The sequence below is a fragment of the Papio anubis genome, chromosome 13, assembly GCF_008728515.1.
Source record: "Papio anubis isolate 15944 chromosome 13, Panubis1.0, whole genome shotgun sequence".
Classification (NCBI taxonomy): Eukaryota; Metazoa; Chordata; class Mammalia; order Primates; family Cercopithecidae; genus Papio; species Papio anubis.
The window spans coordinates 36,692,501-36,713,710 of NC_044988.1; the positions used below are offsets into that span (position 1 = coordinate 36,692,501).

Here is a 21,210-nt window from a genome sequence, read left to right on the forward strand (position 1 = left end):
CTTAGAATTTTCTTAGCTAGTAGATATTTAAATAATTCTATTTTAGTAGTTCTCAGAATACACCTGAAGTGGATGATAAGGTAGAACCTGGTGGCCATAAGGGCACCAAATGCTTGAGAAATGTGAAGAAAGTTGTCCCAGGGTCAAATCCTGGCCAGAGGTGAAAATGTGCTTAACTTATACAAAGAAGGGTACCAATTTATCATCCTTTGGTGGGTGTCATGGGAATAAACATGGATGAGTTTGTATTGTGCTGTTGTGCATGGCCTCAGCCAGGAATGTTGTCCATTTGCAAAAGGGATATTTATGCGGACTCATTCCAAGACACAGGAGTGTTGACAGGGGGCTCTGAGTGAAGTATAGTGTGAAAGACCACTGGGAAGTTTTCTGTCACCATAGTTAGGGGATTTCATCTACAACCCAAGATTCCATTTCTCCAGATGAGTATAAGCAATGAATGTTGCTTATACCCTGTGGCCCATTTCATTCTTCTTTGCTGTTTTTGTTGCCTGTTCAGGTATGCTTCCCCAGACATATGTGAGTATTGCATAGACATATGTCTTGATACCAACATCCATCTAGAAAGTTATACCTTGATAACTCTAAAACTTTATCCTTTGCCATTTAGACTTTGAATGTGAAGATAAAAGACTTCTCTTGTCAAAACAGTGCTGTCTAAATGAGAAAGGGTGTTAAATTAGAATTTTCAGTCATTCTGACATTCATCATCATTCCAATACTATAGTGGTAGTTGCAAAAGTACCAATTTTCCAAAAGAAAAGGGAATTCCCTGACTAACCTCTAAACAGAATCTTATTTTCTACCTAAAATTACATAGCCACAGTGTTACACTTAAAGCATCAAGGGCCCCCAAAATCAGTAATCATCCTAACTCCTCACTTTGCCCTTCACTTAATGTAAGTCTCTGTTTCTTCCCCCTGTCGTTACTTAAATGCATTTCTATTCTCTTTTTTTTTTTTCTTTTAGTCAGTCCATCAGGATTTTGGCATAGGGTCAGAGATAGATGTATAAACAATTCCATTCAGTTCCATTACCCAATGAGCATTCCCCGAGTGACTATTTTGTGCCAACCTTTGTGCTAAGCACTCTAGTCAGTATGAAAGTGAAGAATCATGGCCCAGATTTTATTTTACTAAGGAGTCTCAAGAGATGCTTTAAACTCTTAGTCAGATGATCAACAACATTTACTGGGCATTTGTGGGTTATAGGACCTGGCTAGTTGCAGTTGTGAAGCATAGATTCCAAATACTACTTCTGATTTCTTGGATACTCATAAGACCTTTTTTATTTCATCAAATGTTTGCAAGCAAGTGAGATAGACTGAGGGGATTGAGAGAAGCTAAATAAAAACACCTGTTTCAGAATTTCATATGAATGCAGAGAGATAAAAAATGTAGCTTTACTCATCATAAGGACAACTCAGCCACGTAGCCATCATCAGCCATCAGCCCAGTCTTTACATTCTTTTTGCATTGTTCTCCATAGTAGTGACAATATGTTTGCATTTGTTCATCCAGGCTCACTGACCTGGCCATGAAAAGGGCCATTTTTTAAGATATCTTGGTGACAGAGAGGGCGCTAAAATCAGAGTTGAATTCAAGGACTAGGCTCCACACGTCATTCTCTGTTTAATCAAGCCAGTCACTTGGGGCATGAAAGAGATATCTAATTGTATGTCAAGATAGGATAATATAAAAGTATAATAGGATGATGAGAGATACTTATTCAGATTTTCTTATAAAATACTGATAAGTGCAGAGATGACAGTAGAAGTGGGTAACCTGCAGGGGACAAAGCTATTAAACTCCCCAAGCCTAAGTTAACAAGAATGTCTGGTTCTTATCTGACACTCACACTCTAATTCCTGTTGTGAGTGGAATTAAACTAGTTTGCTGGTCTTTGACAACGGGAGCAATAAGTAGGGGGCCATAGGAGTGTGAGAAAAGGTATTTATGAAGAAGGGAAAGCATTCAACTGGTCTTCATCCCTCAATCAAATGAAATTTGGGGTTACCAAGATAAAGTGTTCACAAAACTTGTGGGTATCTGCTCTGAGAGGAGACCAGCAGTCATTCCTCCATTTTGCTGGCCACCATGATATCACTCTTGCTGATGTGTCCTGATGCTATAGAGTGGGGAAGAAAACATTGCAGAGAAACAGAATAGTGATGTGACCAGGCAGAGTAGCAAGGCTTATTTTCTTGAGTGTTTAGTTCCTGAGAATGATGGAAAGTCGATCTTACCACATTCTAGGTTCCCCAATTGGAGCAATCTTAGAGGGGAAAAGAGAAGGGCCACTGCAGTTTGGTGGGATCACTCTAGTGGGGGGCAGAGGAAAGGAGAGTCACGTCACTATCTGAAGTGAACTGAAAAATGCAGAAAATCTCAAGAGATTATTAATATTGAGGTTTGCGACATGGGATTGAGTCCCTTGTGAAAGGCTCTTTTGAGGCCTCTGGGTGCCACCTTAGAAGGACATAACAGGCTAGATAAGCAGTAACGACCAACAGGAAGGGGAGAGCTACCTGTTCCTCTAAGCCATGGCTACCTAGGTATATTAGATTTCCATTGCTGCTGTGATAGATTACCACAAACTCTGTTTAGGGCAACACAAATGTATTATCTTATAGTTTTGGGGGATAGAAGTCCAAAATGAGTCTTAGGGGCCTAAAATAAAGGTATCAATAGGGTTGGCTTCTTCTGGAAGATCCAGGAGAGAACCCCTCCCTTATTGCTTTCCACACCTAGGGACTGGTCCATGGCTGCATGACTCCAACCTTTGACATTGTTGCATGGCATTCTCCTGACCTTGTAGTCTCCTGTGTCTCTCTTATAAGAACGCTTATGATTATATCAGGGCCATCTGAATAATCCAGGGTAGTCTCCTTATCTCAATCCTTCACTTAATCACATCTGCAAAGTCCCTTTGGCCATCTAAAGTAAAATGCACATATTTCAAATGTGGACATCATTGGGAGGCCAATATACAACCTTCTCTGTCAGGCCAATGTACAACCTTCTCTGTCACATGTATATGTATATGTGTATATATGTATGTATGTATGATATATATGTATATGTGTATGTATATATGTATGTAGGGGTGTGTGTGTGTGTGTATATATATATGTATAAAACCTATTAGTTCTGTCCCTCTAGAGAACCCTGACTAATACATTTGGTATAATTTGTCTGTGAATTCTTCTGGTTCAGGGCTTTTTTTGGTTGATAGATTTTTAAAATTACTGATTCAATTTCATTACTCATTATTGGTCTGTTCAGAATCTTTATTTCATCTTGGTTCAGTCTCGGGAGGTTGTGTGTTTCCAGGAATTCATCCATTTCCTCTAGATTTTCTACTTCGTGTGGATGAAGATTTTCATAGTAGTCTATGAGGGATCTTTTGAATTTCTGTGGGATGGGTTGTAATGCCACCTTTGTCATTTCTGATTGTGCTTATTTGACTCTTTTCTCTTTTTTTCTGGTCTATTAATTTTACTTATCCTTTCAAAGAACCAACTTTTTGTCTTGTTGATCCTTTGTATGGTTTTTGGAGTCTCAATTTCTTTTAGTTCTGCTCTGATTTTAGGTATTTCTTTTCTTCTGCTCACTTTGAGTTTAGTTTTTAACTTGTTTTTCTAGTTACCTTAGGTGTGAGATTAGGTTGTTATTTTGAGATTTTTCTATCTTCTCGACGTAGGTGTTGAGCACTATAAACTTTCCTCTTAACACTGCTTTTACCATATCCCAAAGGTTTTGGCATATTTTGTCTCTATTTTTATTTGTTTCAAATAATTTTTTGATTTCTGCTTTAATTTCATTGTCTACACAGAAGGTATTTAGGAGCATGTTGTTTAGCTTCCATGTATTTATGTGGTTTGGAGAATTCCTTGTGGTATTGATTTTTATTTTTATTCCAATGTAGTCCAAGAGTATGGTTGTTATGATTTTGATGTTTTTGAATTTGTTGAGACTTGCTTTATGACTGAGTGTGTAGTCAATCTTGAGGCATGTTCCAGGTGCAGATTAGAAGAATGTATATTCTGTGGTTGTTGGGTGGAATATTCTGTAGGTGTCTACTTGGTCCAGTTGGTCAGGTGCCAAGTTTAAGTCTAGTATTTTTGTTAGTTTTCTGCCTCAATGACATGTATAAATGCTGTCCGTGGGGCCTTGAAGTCCCCCTCTATTATCATGTGGCAAGATAAGCATTTTCTTAGGTCTAAGAGTAATTATTTTATAAATCTGTGTCCTCCAATGTTGGGTGAGTATGTTTAAATCTTCTTGTTAAATAGAACCCTTTATCGTTTTTTAATGCCCTTCTTTGTCCTTTATTTATTTATTATTATTATTATTTTTTACTGTTGATTTAAAGTACTGTTGGTTTAAACTTGATGGTTTAAAGTCTATATTATCTGATACAGGAATACTGATCTCTGCTCTTTTTTGTTTTCCATTTACATGATAGATCTTTTGCCATTTCTTTACTTTGAGCCTACAGATATCATTGCATGTGAGATGAGTCTCTTGAAAACAACAGAAGGATGGATCTTATTTCTTTTTTATCTAATTTGCCACTCTGTATCTTTAAAGTGGAGCATTTTGGCCATTTACATTCAAGGCTGATATTGATACGTGAAGTTTTGTTCCTGTCATAGAGTTGTTGCCTATTGCTTTGTAGTTTGTGCAGTTGTTTTATAGTGTTTGTGGGCTGTGTGCTTGCATGTACTTTTGTGGTAGCATTGTTCTTGTTTCCATATTAAGAACTCCCTTCAGCATCACTTGTAGGGCTGATCTGGTGGTGATGAATTCCCTTAGCAGTTGCATCTCTGAGAAAAACTATATTTCTGCTTTGTTCATGCAGCTTATTTTGGGAAGGTATGAAATTCTTGGCTGGCATTTATTTCCCTTAGGAATGCTAAAAATGGGCCCCCAATCTCTTCTGGCTTGTAAGGTTTCCACTGAGAAATCCACTGTTAGTCTAATGAGTTTTTATTTTTGGCAATATGTCCCTTTTCTCTAGCTGATGTTAAGATTTTTTTCTTTCGTGTTGACCTTGGATAGTCTGATGACTGTGTGCTTTGGGGTTGGTCATCTTGTGTAGTATCTTGCAGAAGTTCACCTCTAGATTTCTTGTATTTGCGTATTGATCTCTGTGGCGAGATTGGGGAAATTTTCCTGAATTACGTCCTCAAATATGTTTTCCAAGTTGCTTACTTTCTCTTCTTTTCTCTCAGAAATGCCAGTATGTCATAGATTTTGTCATTTTACATAATCCCATATTGAGAGTTAAATACTTACTGGACTGGATTGATTTGGTAACTGAAAGTTACTAAAAACATACAGATCAGAAAGTTTATAGATCAAATTTACAGGTCAGCCCATTTAAGATACCTGCTAACCAAAGGGATAAGGAAGTTTGTTTGAGTGAATTTAGTAGCAGTTACTGGAAAAATAAAATTTCCAGGGTTGACATCATTACAGATTCTATATACAGTAATATGGGAATATTATAAATTACTTTATGTGAATAAATTTGACAATTTAGCAGAAATGGTCAAATTCCTTGAAAGACACAAACTATGGAAGCTCATTCAAGAGAAAAAGATAACCTGAATGATCCCCTATATTTATTAAGGTAATTATATTCATAGCTAATCATCTCGCAAATACAGGAGTGGACAGTTTTACCAGTGATTTCTACAAAGCATTTAAGGAAGAAGTGATCCCAATTTTTCACAAACTTATCCAGGTTGTTCAATACTTCTCAACTCCTTTTCTGAGGCCAGCATTACCCGTGCATCAAAACCTGACAAAGGCAGTACAAAAAAGAAAGAAAGAAAGAAAGAGTCCAGCCTCATGAACATAGACACAAAAATTCTAAAAAATGTTAGTGAGTGAAATCCAGAAATACATAAAAAGAATAATATACTATGGTCAGTGGGAATTTATTCCACAATATAAGGTATATTTAACACTTAAAAATTATTCAATGTGTTTTATATTTAAAAAAACTAAAAAAGAGAAAGTATGATTATCTCAATAGATGCAAAAACAAGATTTAACAAAATCCAACATCCATTCCCAATACAAATGTTCAGCAAACTAGAAACAGGAATTTCCTCAACCTGATAATGGGCACTGTTATGGGTTGAGTTGTATCCTCTCAAAATTCATATTTTGAAGTCCTAACTCCCAATTGTTCAGAATGTGACTGTATTTGGAGATAGGCTCTTTAGTGAGGGAATTAAGTTAAAAGAAAGATATTAGTGTCGGTTCTAATCTAACATTACTGGTGTCCTTATAAGAAGAGAAAATTTGGGCATATACCTGCAAAGAACAAAGGCATAGGGAAAAGGAGGCTATCTGCAAACCAAAAAGAGAGACCTCAGAAGAAGCCAACCCTGTTTAAACCTTTATCTTGTATTTCTAGCTTCTAGAACTGTGAGAAAATAAATTTCTGTGGTTTAAGCCATGCAATCTGTGGCATTTTGTTATAGGAACACCAGCAAACTAATTCAGTGATCTATAAAAACCCTACAGCTAACAATTTTGAGTCTGAACACTTTCCTTATAATATCAGGAATGAAATAAAATTGTCACTTCTTACCATGTCTATTCAACATTGCACTGGATTTTCTAGCCACTATAATAAAGCAAGAAAAATAAATAAGAGGCATCCATATTTGCAAAGAAGAAAACTATATTTTCAAATAATATGATGAGATATATAGAAAACACAATGATCTATAGAAAACAATTATAATCCATAAGTAAGTTTGGCAAAATTGCAGAATACAAGGTCAACACTTAAAAATATATTGTATTAGCGATCAACAATTAGAAATTAAAATTATAAAATAATACCATTTGCAGTAGCATTCTATTCAATACATAGAGATAATTATGACAACAGATGTGCAAGATTTGTACAGTGAAAAACTAAAAAAAGAGAGAAATTTTAAAAGATCTAAATAAATGGAGATATATATTGTGTTTATATAAGACAATTCAAGATGGTTAATAGGTCAATTTCTTCAAATTCATCCAAAGAGTCAATCCAATCACAATAAAAATCTCGTCACTTTTTTTTTTTTTGAGAAATTGACAACTTGATTCTAAAATTCAAAGGGAAAAGTGAAGACCTAGAATAGCCAAAGCAACTTTAGAAATGGAGAACAAAGTTGGAGGACTAATACTATGATTTCAAGACTTATTACAAAGCTACAATAATAAAAATAATAATTGTACTAGTATAAGAATAGACAAGTCAATGGCACAGAACAGTGAGTCCAGAAATAGAATGTTATATATACGGACATCTTATCTTTGACAAAGGTACAAAAGCAATTCCATCAAGATAGAGTAAACATTTCAACAAATTGTGCTGGAATAAGTGGATAGCCACATGCAAAAACAAAAAATGTGGGAGGGGAGAAGAATCTTGATCCATTTATTCACACCATATGCAGAATTAACCCAAATGGACATTTTCCTAAATGTAAAACATAAACATAAATGTAAACTTCTAGAATAAAACATACTAGGAAATCTTTGTGACTGTGGGTCAGGCAAAGATTTCTTATTTGTAACACCAAAACACAATCCATTAAAAAGTGTTGGCAAAGATGTGGAGAAACATTGCTGATAGTATTATAAAATAGTGCAACCACCTTGGAAAACAGATTGACAGTCTTTTGAAAAGTTTAATATACAACTACTGTATGATCCTGCTATCCCATTCCTAGATAGTTACCCAACAGAAACAAGCATGTGTATCCATACAATAATTGATATATGAATGCTTACATCAGCTTTATTTCTAGTAGCCCCAAACTGGAAACAACCCAAATATTTGTCACCAATGAATATATATGTAATTTGTGGTGTCTATATACAATGGGATACTACTCAGAAAAAACAAAGGAATGAACTATTGATACTGGTGATAAATGCAACAACATGAAGGAATCTGAGTAACTGTGCCAAGTGAAAGAAATTAGACCAAAAATGCATATTGTATGTTTTCATTTCTATAAAGCTCTAGGCTGGGTTCAGTGGTTCACACCTATAATCCCAGCACTTTGGAAGACCAAGGCAGGTGGATCACCTGAGGTTAGGAGTTGAAGACCAGCCTGGCCAACATGGCAAAACCCCATCTCTACTAAAAATACAAAGAAATTAGCCAGGTGTGGTGGCATGCACTTATAGTCCCAGCTACTTGGGTGGCTGAGGCAGGAGAATCACTTGAACCCAGGAGGCAGAGGTTGCAGTGAGCCGAGATTGTACCACTGCACTCTAGCCTCAGTGACAGAGTGAGACTCTACCTCAAAAAACAAACAAAAACTCTAGAAAATATAGGAAGCTTTTGAAAGAATGCGATATATTCACTGTTTTTATGGCCTGAATGTTTGTGTCCCCTCAAAACTGATATGTTGAAGCCCTAACTCTCAGGGTGATGGTGTTTGGAGGTGGGACCTTTGGGAAGTGATTAGGTTTAAATCAGGTCATCAAGATAGCATCCTCATGATGGAATTAGTGCCCATGTAAGAAAAAGAATACAGAGATTTCTCTCTCTTCTCACACACAAAGAGGTCATGTGAATACAGTGAGATAGCAGCTATCTGCAAGCCAGCAGGAGACCCCTCACCAAGAACAAAATCTGCTGGCACCTTAAACTGGGACTGCCCAGACTCTGGAACTGTCAGAAATAAGTGTGTTGTTTAAAACACCCCGTCCATGGTATTTTGTAATAGCAGTACAAGCAGACTAAGAAAACTATCTTAACTGTGCTGATGCTTTCACAGGTTCCTAGATATGTACAAACTTACCAAATATCATAAATATGTTCAGTTTATTGTTGGTCAATTAAATCTCAATGACACAGCTAAAAAATAAAAATTTCCATGCTTTTGCTGCAGGGGCATTTGAATCTTCCAAAAACTTTACTGTGGGTTAGGCTACTACTAACATATTTAGCAACTGCAGTTGGGCAGTTAGGAATGGGAAGCAGAATAGGCCCAGGAGACAAAGAAGAAGCCTGGAGTCTGGTGTGAAATATAGTTGTCATACAGCTAGATTCACAAATTTATATTTTGATATGGCTATGATGATTAAGCCATTGCCACCTGGTCTCTTAAACGAAAAGCCAGTGGTTATGTAAGCATCTCTCTTAATGAAGAAAAGAGATAATGTAGCTTTGAATCACCAGCATACTCTTTAGGCCCTTGAAGCAGAGCTCATTTGAAAAGAATTTTAAACATCTGCAAATTATATTATAGGATCTGGGCAGGGATGTGGTGGGAGGAATGAGCTTAGAGTAGAAAAGTGAGTCCAGTGACCTGCCTCAAGGCCATTTCTTAATTTCTGAACCCTCCTAAGGAAAAGGATGGATTATTCTTATCTTAAAGACCTCCAGCTTCTCATAGTTTTTAACTTAGAAGGACACAACAAAGTAAATTGAGAGGGCCCTAGCCTGGGATTCCCATGTCTCTGAGCATCATTGGAGAAGTTCCTTGACCTAAATTATTAGTTACTACATACATGAAAAGAGATTGCACTGAATGACCTCCCCTGTGGTTATCAGTTCTAATGGTCAATGATTCTATGGTGGAATGAGTTAGGAGCTTGGAGGTATTATAATAGGCCCCTGCCTGATGCCTGAAAGCTTTATGAGCAAATGTTTAACACATCTCCACTCTCCTGTACACTTGACCTTAGCTTCTGTAGAGTGCTTATGCTGCATTGTCTCCATGTCATTTACATTTTCAAATGCAGGCCAACTTTGGAAAGAACAATAATATTGGAGGCATTTTATATCCAGTGGATTTAATGAGCATTCTTCCCTTTAATCATTATAAGTTATAATAGGACAAAATTTAAATGACTCTCAGATTGGAGGAGTTGTTCATCTGTTGTGAGAGAGAACAGATTATTCCAGTCCCTTTTGAACAGCTGGTATTTTGTTCCTTATGTAAAATAAAGGACATTCCCAGGAGCATTACAGTACTGGACTGAGGATACACAAGTTGCAAGGATGAGGAGGTAAATCCATAGACTAGTTTTATTAGAGACAGAGACTTCATTTCCTTTCTTGACCCACCTGAATAATGTTACACTCTGAGTGCTCAGACCAATTTCTTAGCTTTCCTGGGCCTAACAGGGTCAAGGAGAAGACATAGCTCAGGAAGTTTCCAAATGAGAATGATGAGTCAAATTCTTAAAAAGCATTTTTATTTTTTTCAAGTGGAATGGGTTCTTTTATATGGGAGTGCATCAGAGGTGACTGGAATAGATTATCCATTTTTTGAGTGGAATGGGTTATTCATTCCCTACATACAAGGTATGTGTTGATGGGAAAAAAAAGTCCCCTCCTGCCCCTCCTGCTTTGCACTTCCAGCTTAGCTACAGTGAAGTGGAGGCGGGATCCTTCCAGAGCTCAGCACTATAAATGGGCTGCTTGCCTGATATGAGAAATGTTTAATAATGCAGTGTCCCTGGGACTGCCTGCCCACCTGTCACAACGCCGGCCTTTCCCTCCGGATATTATCAGGCTCAGTCTATTGTTCGTGCCCCAAACCTTCTGACACCTATTGTTATAAATGACCCTGCCTTTTGGAAGCTATTCATCATTTCCATAAATGGAACCATTCTTCCTCTTACAGCACACATTTCCTTCCTGTTCTTATTCAGAGTGTGAGATGGACAGTTCCTAATAACTGCAGCTATGTAGTGTGGTAACATTCCATTAAGAAACTCACCTTTCAAAATAAGATGAGACTTACTGAAAGACTTTAATTGCCGTCAAGAATTTCACTTCTACACAGCCTGCCAAACCCATGTATGACAGTATTAGCAGCACCAATAGCCAGAGTGTAAACAAATTCACATTCTAGTTCTCAACTTTTTCTGCATGGGGGAAGCTTATGTGGGGGATATGTGTGTTTTTGTGTGTGTACTTTTGGCTGGGCAGGACTGATTAACATGTAAATATCCATGCAAATTGGAGTAGTCCCTCTTGAGTATTTATCTACTTATTCAATTGTCCCAACTTGTTTGAAGTTGTACTGTTCTCTGTAGCGTATGTGTAGCTAAACGGTCTAGCAAATGGCCTGCTGACTTCAGAACCATTGTGTTGCGCAATTCTGGTGGCATGTTTATGTTACATTCTGTATGAATTGTGTTTCTTGCAATTGTGTGGTGGCTCTGCCTATCTTGATTCCTCTAGAAGATTTGATGCTCATTTTTCAAAGGCAGGCCTTCTCACAGACCTGTTTAAGGGCTTCTTTGTCTTACTGGAAGTGCCTCCAGTGTCTCTTTCTCACTAGGTTTTTAGCTACAACCGTGCTCTAGCAGTGATTAACTCTTTCCTAATGTCTACTCTTGTGTTTTGCTATGTCCTGAAACAGTGTGTTGGTCCATTCACTCTGCTTCCTATTAGCATCTATTTCGATTTTTTTTTTTTTTGAGATGGAATTTTGCTCTTGTTGCCCAAACTGGAGTGCAGTGGTACAATCTTGGTTCACTGCAACCTCCACCGCCCCCGAGTTTAAGCAATTCTCCTGCCTCAGCCTCCTGAGTAGCTGGGATACAGGTGTGTGCCAACATTATCTGGCTAATTTTTGTATTTTTAGTAGAGACAGGGTTTCGCCACATTGGCCAGGCTGGTCTTGAACTCCTGACCTCAGGTGATCTACCTACCTGGGTCTCCCAAAGTGCTAGGATTACAGGTTGAGCCATCGCGCCCGGCCGTAGATTTTTTTTTTTCTGTAATACTGGAGTGGAAAGGGAACTTTGTCATTCCGTCCCAATTTTGCCCATTGCTAACGATGAGATCAAGATCGGGGCAACAGCAACTGGAAGGTTCCAGTTCATTCTTGTGAGCTCCACTGTGTGCTTGTGCCTTCTGACTTATCCATGCTCTCTCTTATTTAACATCCATCTTATTTTCCCCACTGTCTAGCCTGTGGACTTCAATTTTTAGCATCAGTCCTGAAGACAACAAATGTACTGGGACCACTTAACCAGCAACCACAGCCACATAAGTCCAATGTCTGTAAGAAATCTTTTTATAAAAAAACACACCACATGCATGCACACACACACACACACAAACACACACACACACGAGAGAGAGAGAGAGAGAATGAGAATCTTTTAGTGGTTTGGTTTCCCTGATTGAACCTTAGCTGACACATATCAAGTGCCAGGGTTGTGGGAGATAGTCAATAATGAATGGACAGATGAATGACAAAGACCTGCTTGTCTGAATGAGGATGGAGAAAGGAGGTAGATAAGAACTTAAATTTCTTGAGCACCTACTATATGCCAGAAATTATACTCTGTGTTGAGGGTACAGTTGTATAAAATCAGACTAGGTTCTTGTTTTCATGACAATTGCAGTTTAGTGGCATTCTTTATCTTCATTGATAGCTTTTCTGACTTCCTGCCGATGGCTATTTTAAGGCTACTTGGCATATAGGTAATGTTGAAGTTACTAAAGAAAGCAAATGAAATACATGCACTTTCTTATTTTTCAACACCTCGCAATCATGACTGATCCACTTGCTGTAATACTCAGCAAATGTTTAATGAAGGAAGGAATTTTAGGGCATGTGTGATTCTGATAACTAACAAAGGAGACTGAGCACTCACTCCTCTGGGATATGTTGTGAGCTTGTGAGGAGCAGGCTAACCATACTGACCAGGTTTTCTATTTCCCTGTTATTAATCCCTTCCACAAGGAACATTTTGACCAAATAAGAAACTCTAAATAGGGGTCTGGCTCTCTTTGCTGATATGGTCTTTAAGCAGAAAGGCCATCTCTGGCATAAGCTGGTTTGTGATCTTGGGCTCTTCAGAATTGTTATCTTTCTACAGTATGATATTGACTTAGAAAATTTTTATAATCTATTGTATATCTTTGATGTATAGGATTCCAGAAAAAAAAACAAAAACAAACAACATTGTCAGGAATGATCTGGTGAGATTACTACTTACTAGGAGTTATACTAAGAGTATATACCACAACCATGGCATGGGCAGTAAATAATAAAGACAGGTGTCTGAAATCCTGAAGGTCATGTCCTAATCCTTCAGGTCATGAGGAAGAGCCATGTTGGTTGAAGATTCAGGTTGGTTTTGGAGAAGCACCAGGGCATACAATGGGAGCATGCTTATGTTAGTAACTGATAAAAAAGAAGGAATGCTCACAAGATAAAAATCAGCTCTGTGCTCATTTGGTTTTCCTTATTCCAGGAACATAATTCTGATTCCTGCCAGAATAGTTACATAAAATCTGTATTTATAACAATAACCCAGTGATTTTATAGCTTAGGACTTTACAAAGCCACCCAAAGATTTGTTGAGAATCACTGACCCCACATTTTGTAATACTATGTATTAATTACCATGGATTCTTGCTTAATGCAGGCATCTTATCAAGAGAACAGTCTATATTTTGGTCTAATCTTCTCTTTGAAATTAGATTCCATTGATACTTTTCTTGATTCCATTATTGTCACACATTAATGAACTTCAGGATGCTTGATCCTTGTCTGCCTCCGTCTTCTCTGTTTGTGTATCTCTCTTTCTCTCTCTCTCTCACGCACACACACACACACACACACACAGAGACACAGACACACATAGACACACAGACACACCGCTACCTTACACCTTATGTGAACTTCTGGAATTGTTCAGCTGCACCTCCTGGTAGAAGTAGTTCTTTGACTGACTTGTGTACACATGTACAGCGTAGTATTTGGCACAGTTGCCAGGGGACTCTTTCACAGGTTTCTGAAGTTCTTCTGTGTACCTCCCTCCTCTCCAGTACTCTGATCCTCAAATTTGAGCCCTCTCATTCATCACCACCTCTGATCTCCCTCCTCAACTCAGCAAGATGGTTGCACTGTGCTTGGGGTATCCTTCCCTGATCCACGTGCTTCCAGGCAGAAAGCCAAGTTATTCACAAGGCTGCCTTTGTTTTCTTTGTCTCAAGGGTCACGGTCCTAGGTTGTAGATTGTATGATGTTTGAAAGCCATTGTTTTCAATATTTTGTTCTGTTTTTTTTTTGTTGTTGTTGTTTCTGGCTGGGTGGTAGGTCAAGTCTGGGACCTAGGGACTCAGTGCAGTGGAGAACAGAAGCTTTGCCTCTCTTTTTGGACCAGGAATAACTACATAATGCTCCATGTTGTTGCCTTCTTAGTCTGGGTGTTCTCCCTGGGTGTGCACACATCCTTCTCCAACATGCTATGGCAAAGGATGGGGGTAATTCAAACTCCCTTGGGAGAAAAGGATCACTTTCTAATTAAAGTCCAAATTGAAAACTGCTTTTCTACTTTGGGAGGAAATATGAATCTATGATACTTCTGACTTCCTGCAGATAAATATCATTAGACAACCTTCTCTTTCCTGGCCGTGGCAGCTCAGAAAGTGAGAGTGTTCATTTTTTAACATTTCTTGCCCAATATTATGGAAGTTGCATATCTTTTCATGTGTACTGTTTTAGAACATAGTGATCAACGCAGAAATGTTGACGTTCTAGCTAATGAAATGTGTCTCTAGACGGCCTCTCTGACTGGAGAAATAACACTAATGACTAACATTTGTGTTTCACTTCACAGATTACAAAGACTTTCACATCATTATTTCATCTAATCCTCACAATTACTTAGAGAAATATGCAAGGCAAATATACTGTATTTTTCAAATTCACAAGAAAGGAACTGACTAAAAAACTTTAAAATTTTGGTTCAGATGATTTTACAACTTTAAGTCCCTTTGGTACCATTTATCATGAGTATACCTCAAATAAGTGCTTAATATATAATTTCCAACTTAATACAATATAATAGAAATTCAATTTTGAAATTTCTACTATTTTAATTTTTGGAGAAATAGCCCAGGTTAATTCAAAAGTGTGTTCCAAACATGCTCTATTTTTTGTATTGTTATCTTGCCTGTGGGGACCTAGACTTTCCAGATCTTGAGGCCATAAATCAAGCGCCACCAGGTGGCAGCTTAAACAAATTGCCAGTATAGCCTCAGGATGGAAATAACCTCCTGCCCGTGAAGCTTAAAAACCTGGCTGGATCCTGGCGCGATGGCTCACGCCTGTAATCTCAGCACTTTGGGAGGCTGAGGTGGGCGGATCACCAAGTCAAGAGATCAAGATCATCCTGGCCAACATGGTGAAACCCCATCTCTACTAAAAATACAGAAATTAGCCAGTCGTGGCGTGCGTGCCTGTAGTCCCAGCTACTCGGGAGGCTGAGGCAGAAGAATAGCTTGAAGCCGGGAGGTGGAGGCTGCAGTGAGCCGAGATCGCGCCACTGCACTCCAGCCTGGGTGACAGAGTGAGACGCCATCTCAAAAAAAAAAAAAAAAAAAAAAGCCTGGCTGGTTATTGCCAGGTGATCAGAATGGCCAACATTACCCTAAATGTAGAACAATAAGGAACAAGGTGAGTTTTGCGAAGACTCTGGATAGAATAATGTAGTAGACACTGTTGGCGTACCTACCCAATTCTCACACCTTTCCTTTCCGTATGATTCCCCAAAGTCTTAATTTAGGATAGTGGTTCTTTAGAACTTGAAAAAGATATTTAATCATGATGTGGATGTTTCTAGAAGCTAAAAAAAGAAAAGATATTCAATCAATTCATCATTTACTGGGTACCTACCATGTACCAAGCTCTATGCACCACATGGAGATACAAGATGAAGAAGCAGCTTTTAGATGACACAAGTAAGTTAATACATAGCAGGTTTCAGCAGAGAATGAGAAGAAACTTCACTCTGTGATCCTGTTGCTGAGTGAGCTTCTGCCACTTAGAGGTAGCTGAGCTTTGCACAAAGGAAATCACCTTAGAGTTTCCTAAGAAGGCTAGAATCCCTGGAGTCTATGGACAGGGACACTGAGTCTTCTTGTCAATTCCATGTATGCAAAAAGAGAGCTTAGAGTGCCCTAGGTGGGCCAAGCTAAAATAAGATGTCTTAATGAACAATGTATTCTTGCTGATGGGAGATAAATGGGCCAATATCTGAGGATATAGATCCTTTTATGTGAATGGAGGATCCTGATTTAATATAATAACAATAACATTAATGTTAACTGCCAATGATGGTATACCTAATATAAGCCAAATATTGTGTCAGATACACCACAAACACATAAGATAGCCATTATTACCCAGTTTTACAAATAATAACATTGATGTTATAGGAGGTTATATTACCTTCCTGAGGTCACAGACCTAGTGAATGTGAGAGTTGAATTTGGTTCTATACCTATGTGACCCAAAGTCTCTATATGAACATTAGCTGGTAATATTAAATAATATTGAGTGACTGTGGGCCTACTCACTGATGATGTTTTAGCTGATGCTGAATATGTTATATTTAGTGATTTCTCTCTCCCTTTTTTTAAACTAAAAATGTCTCCTGATGCACCCAAATCAGCATGCTTAGGAGTGGCAGTTGGTATAAGCTTGCAGGCTTTCTAGTCTAGAGATTGCTCCCCCTTTCTGAGTGAGGCACTTTTGCCAAAAACATAGGCAATCCCAATAAAGCGAGGTGGGCTATTTGTCTCAAGAGCATTGATACAGAAGACAAGTGAATAAATGTTAGTTTTCAGTGAAAAGGAGTAAAAGTAAAAGGTGAGGAGTAAGAAAGGGTAGTAAGAAAAAAAATAGTTATTAGGCTATTTGTATCTCCTCTGCAGCCTTCCCTGTGCTGTCTGACTGGGCCTGGTCCTGAATAAGTAGCTGCAGGCACTGGTTGGTACCTTGCCTTGCTCAGTATATACATCCAATGGGCAGGGGAAAATGATTATTTCCCATTGCACTGTTATTAGAAATTGAAGTCCCCATATAACAAAAGCAATTTTTCGGTTCTGTTAAGCTGTGGTTTGCTACCTTGTGAAAAATAATGGTTGTGCAAAATATATACCCTGAGTATGACAATTTCAAGCTTTAAATCTTCAAAGAAAATACACATTGTTTTCTATTTAAAGAGATATGACCATGTTTGGGTATGTGTGTAAATAGAAAATTAGGTAATGGGAAAATATGGCAACCAAATTTGCTAGTATCTTTAGGGCAATATGTGCTCATGCATGCATATGCACATGCACACACACACACACACACATTCAGCTCAGGACAATGAAAGGAAGTTGGCTCATTTTGCTTTGCAGAAAGTTCAGATAAAAAAAAAATTATTAGACCCTTATCACTCTTACCTATCTACAGCTCTGTCTCTCTCAGACCTTGCCTTATTCATTTATGGCTTAGCAATGATGCATCTGAAGGCACCAAGCCTCAGGGACTTGCGGCAGTACAGCACCAGTTCATGTATTGTAATTCAAGTTAAGGTTACTATTTTTCCATAGGCTGATTTTATTTTGGCCTTGGGCCTCTAGACCTGTGCTCATTTTTGTGGCAATAACAGAAATTCCCTTCAAGCAGAATCTAACCCGAAGGGATCTCATTCGTGCAAAAGTCTAAGTTGGTACAGGAAAGGTGGCCTGAGGGTCAAAAAGCAAAGAAGGAATTGATGTCCACCTGGCCTGAGGGCAGATCACATCTGAATTATTTCTTCATTCTTACTCATTTTACAGCAAACATTAAACATTAGGGGATATAGCAATGAGTTACACATGCTCCTCACCTTCAAGGTGATGAGGATCTAATAAAGGAGATGGGCTTGTAAAAGAGCAATTTAAGTTCCGTAAGATGATTACCATAATGGGGGAATAGGTAAAAATACATAAAGCATATGGAGAAGAGGCCATTCACTCACACTCTTTTTCTAAAATCCCAGACATTAATATTTATGAGTGTTTCCTCCCTCTGACCATTCGTAGTTAACCAAGTCTTGTCATTTACTGTCTCACAAGCCGGTTTACTTATCTCCATTTCCACAATAAAATCTGACTTGAGGAAGCCCCTTTCCCACCTGGATAACTGCAGCAGGCTTCTTCTAGGTCTCCTTGCCTTTCGTTGCCTCCTTCACATCCTTCTCCGCATTTAATCCTTCAATGGTTCTTCAATGAATTCAGGAAGATATCCAGGGAAGTCCTGGCTGGTATCACGTTCCTTGGTTCTCTTCATTAATTCCTCGAATGTTTATTGAATACCTACTATGTGTCAGTGCACTCTGTAGTGCTAGCAAAGCTTATGGCATTTGGCTGAGATAGTCCCCAAATAAAATTCAGTTATTTTATCTACCAATAAGTTCAAAACCTTCTCTAACTATTCCATATATTTTTTGGGAGAATAAAATGAACCTGTGAGAATGCCTTAAAAACACAGAAGTATACAGGTAGGGCTTGCCATGGCATATCCTGGGATGTTGGAGAAGTGTTGTTTCTCAAGAATAGGAAAGGAGAATCTAATACATTTAAAAATAATTTTTGTTTCTGATAGTTGCTCTTTGGGCAGCTTAATGTAGTCATTAAGAACATCTCAATTTAGTACTTTGTCTGTTGGGGTTGCCACAACGAAATACCATAAACTGGGTAGCTTTCCAATAACAGGCATTTATTTCTCATAGTTCTGGAGGCTGGAAGTTCAAGATGAAGGTGCAGGCAGATTTAATGTCTGGGGAGGGTCTCATTTCTGGTTCATAGATGAGGTCTTCTTGCTATGTCCTCATATGTTGGAAGGGGCAAGGAAGTTCTCTGTGGCCTCTTTTATTAGAACACTAGTCCCATTCATGACGCCTTTGCTACTATGACCTAATTACCTCCCAAAGGCCCCACCTCCTAATACTATCACCTTGGTGATTAAGTTTAAACATAGTAATTTGGGGGGAACACAAACATTCAGACCACAGTAGTACTGGGCCTGCCACTTGGGATTAACTCTGTAACCTTGGGCAAGTTCCTTAACCTCATTAAGGGTGAATTAGGGGATCTGTAAAAAGGGGATGATAAGAACATGCAGTTTGTTATGAGGATAAAATTGAAGACACAGGGAAAGCATTTATCTCAGTGCCTGGCATGAAATAGATGCTTAATAAATGGCAGGTATTGTTACTTTCCTTTCTGAAACACATGTGTTTCTCAGGGCCAGTACACACTCAAGAGTGAGAAAGCAGTTTTAGTAAGCGCATGAATTTACTATGCTTATTTACATCTGGAGAACTTTGGTCCATGGATCTCCCTTTTCTCTCCCATATTCCCAAACTCTAAAATCCCTTATTTCTGTACAAAATATGTTAAGGACAAGAATCTGAAGTGGAGGGAAGTCATCTGAGAGAGAAAAAAAGTTCATCTGTGAAAGTTGATTCCACACAAAGCAAATCTGGCCAGTACAGGGTCATTAGCTGAGCAATTCTCAGGCAGGCCTGGTCCAGGTGTGCGTGGACAGAAATGATCCTGCTGTGTGAACGAACAGGACAAAAGTTCACAGCTTGTAAAGGGGGAGCCCCTGTCTCATGGAGGACACATGAAAAATGCTGACTTCTTGGACAGAGAAAGTATGCTATTTGGTTTAAAATATATATGTATATATGTATATATTTACCCCTCTTGGGTCTTATCAAAAAGACCATATTTTTAAAAGATTTAGCTTTTTCCCAATCCAAATTGGGGCTGTGTCTAAGTTAATGGTGCCTAGGGACAGATGTACAGCTGATCGCATTCTAAAAGTGCTCTCCAGAGATGCCCTTCAGAAACTCCGGCCTGACGACAGAGCAAGAGACAGATCTGCTGAGATCGTTCAAGCAAAAGGAAACATATTTTATTTACAACATTACTAATAAATCTTTCCTACTGCACTTTAGGTTTCCTCTCTTTAAGTAGGTTTTATGATATCTCATAAGGGAGAGTTGGCGTCACTGGAAATGCCTGTCTAGGAGCTGCACCTTAGGAAATGAACTGCCTAAATGAACCCAAAGGATTCTCAACCCAATAATACCTGCCTTGGCTTTTCTGTCTCCATCAACCTTTCTCATTTCTGCACCTATGTAAAGATGCATGTTGTCCATCTAATGCTGCGCAAACACCCCATGGATATATTCGTTTCCTTCCTTTTTCTTCTTATTCTTTTCTTTCTTCATCCATCTTTCTTGGTTGTTTTCTTCTTTCTCATTTTTTTCTTTTCTGGCTCTTTTCTCACATCCATTTCTTCTCAACAAGCTTTATTTTTTGAAAACTGCATTTACCCTTTCTTTTCTTCCCTACCTTTCTTTCTCACCCCCTTTTCAGGCATTCATTGAAGGAAGAAGGTTCAGCCTTTAAGTGTTCAACAGGATGGCTGTTGTTCTCCAGGTTGTATCTGTGCAGCAGCAGAGAATGTTGGGTCCTTGTGCGTTCTACTGCTTACTTTATCTTTAAAAATCATCGGTCATAGGTTTAGGGTAATTCTGATAATAATTATACCTTGATTTTGTTAGTTTGTTTGCCTACTGTTCACAAAGCCTTTCTCCTTTCTTTATCTCATTTAGTCCTTACATACTGTAGGCCTTCCAGAGACAATGTTCAATATTTGTAGATTACAGCAACCTTCCAAATCTGGAGTCACTAATATTACCCAGATATGGAACCTGAAAAACAGAAGATGATTGGGGTGCAATTCAGTTTCACAAACATTTACTGACTGGCTTCTACGTACCAGGTACCATGTACCCAAAGACAAAGAAGCTGCAGTTTTGTCTTCTAGGAACCTCTAGTCTACTGCACACAAGTTCAATGCAAAGAGCTAAGTGTTAAGCTACTGATAGAAACAAAGGGACATTGACTGTAAAACAGAGGAAACATTGAGTTTTAAAAATTTGTTTTGGTGGGAAAGGGATATTATGGAGAATAAAAGATGACAGAGGAGGTGGACTTTAAAGAGCAGGATTGGGTGTAGTGACTCACGCCTGAAATCTCAGCACTCTGAGAGGTCAAGCCAGTGGATTGCTTGAGTCCAGGAGTTCAATACTAGCCTAGGCAACATGGTGAAACTCCATCTCTACAAAAAATACAAAAACTAACCGAGTGTGGTGGCATGTGCCTGTAGTTCCAGCTACTTGGAAGGCTGAGGCAGGTGTATTACTTGAGTCTGAGTGGTTGAGGCTGCAGTGAGCTGTGATTGTCCCACTGCACTCCAGCTGGGGCAACGCAGTGACACCCTGTCTCAAAAAAAAAAAAAAAAAAAAAAGGAAGAAAGAAAGAGCAGAATTTCTTTACATAGTGATTGGT

General features: G+C 38.5%; 1 long non-coding RNA gene across 3 annotated transcripts in view; it reads right to left on the reverse strand.

Moving 5' to 3' along the window:
* The window catches only part of LOC103878351, a 92,388-nt gene extending 71,423 nt beyond the window's left edge, over nucleotides 1-20,965 (reverse strand). For all 3 annotated transcript variants that reach the window (XR_004177869.1, XR_004177868.1, XR_002517608.2), the window contains exon 1: nucleotides 17,979-20,965. This is a non-coding gene — a long non-coding RNA (uncharacterized LOC103878351). The remainder of the gene's footprint in view (nucleotides 1-17,978) is intronic.
* Between the last annotated feature and the right edge of the window lie 245 nt (nucleotides 20,966-21,210).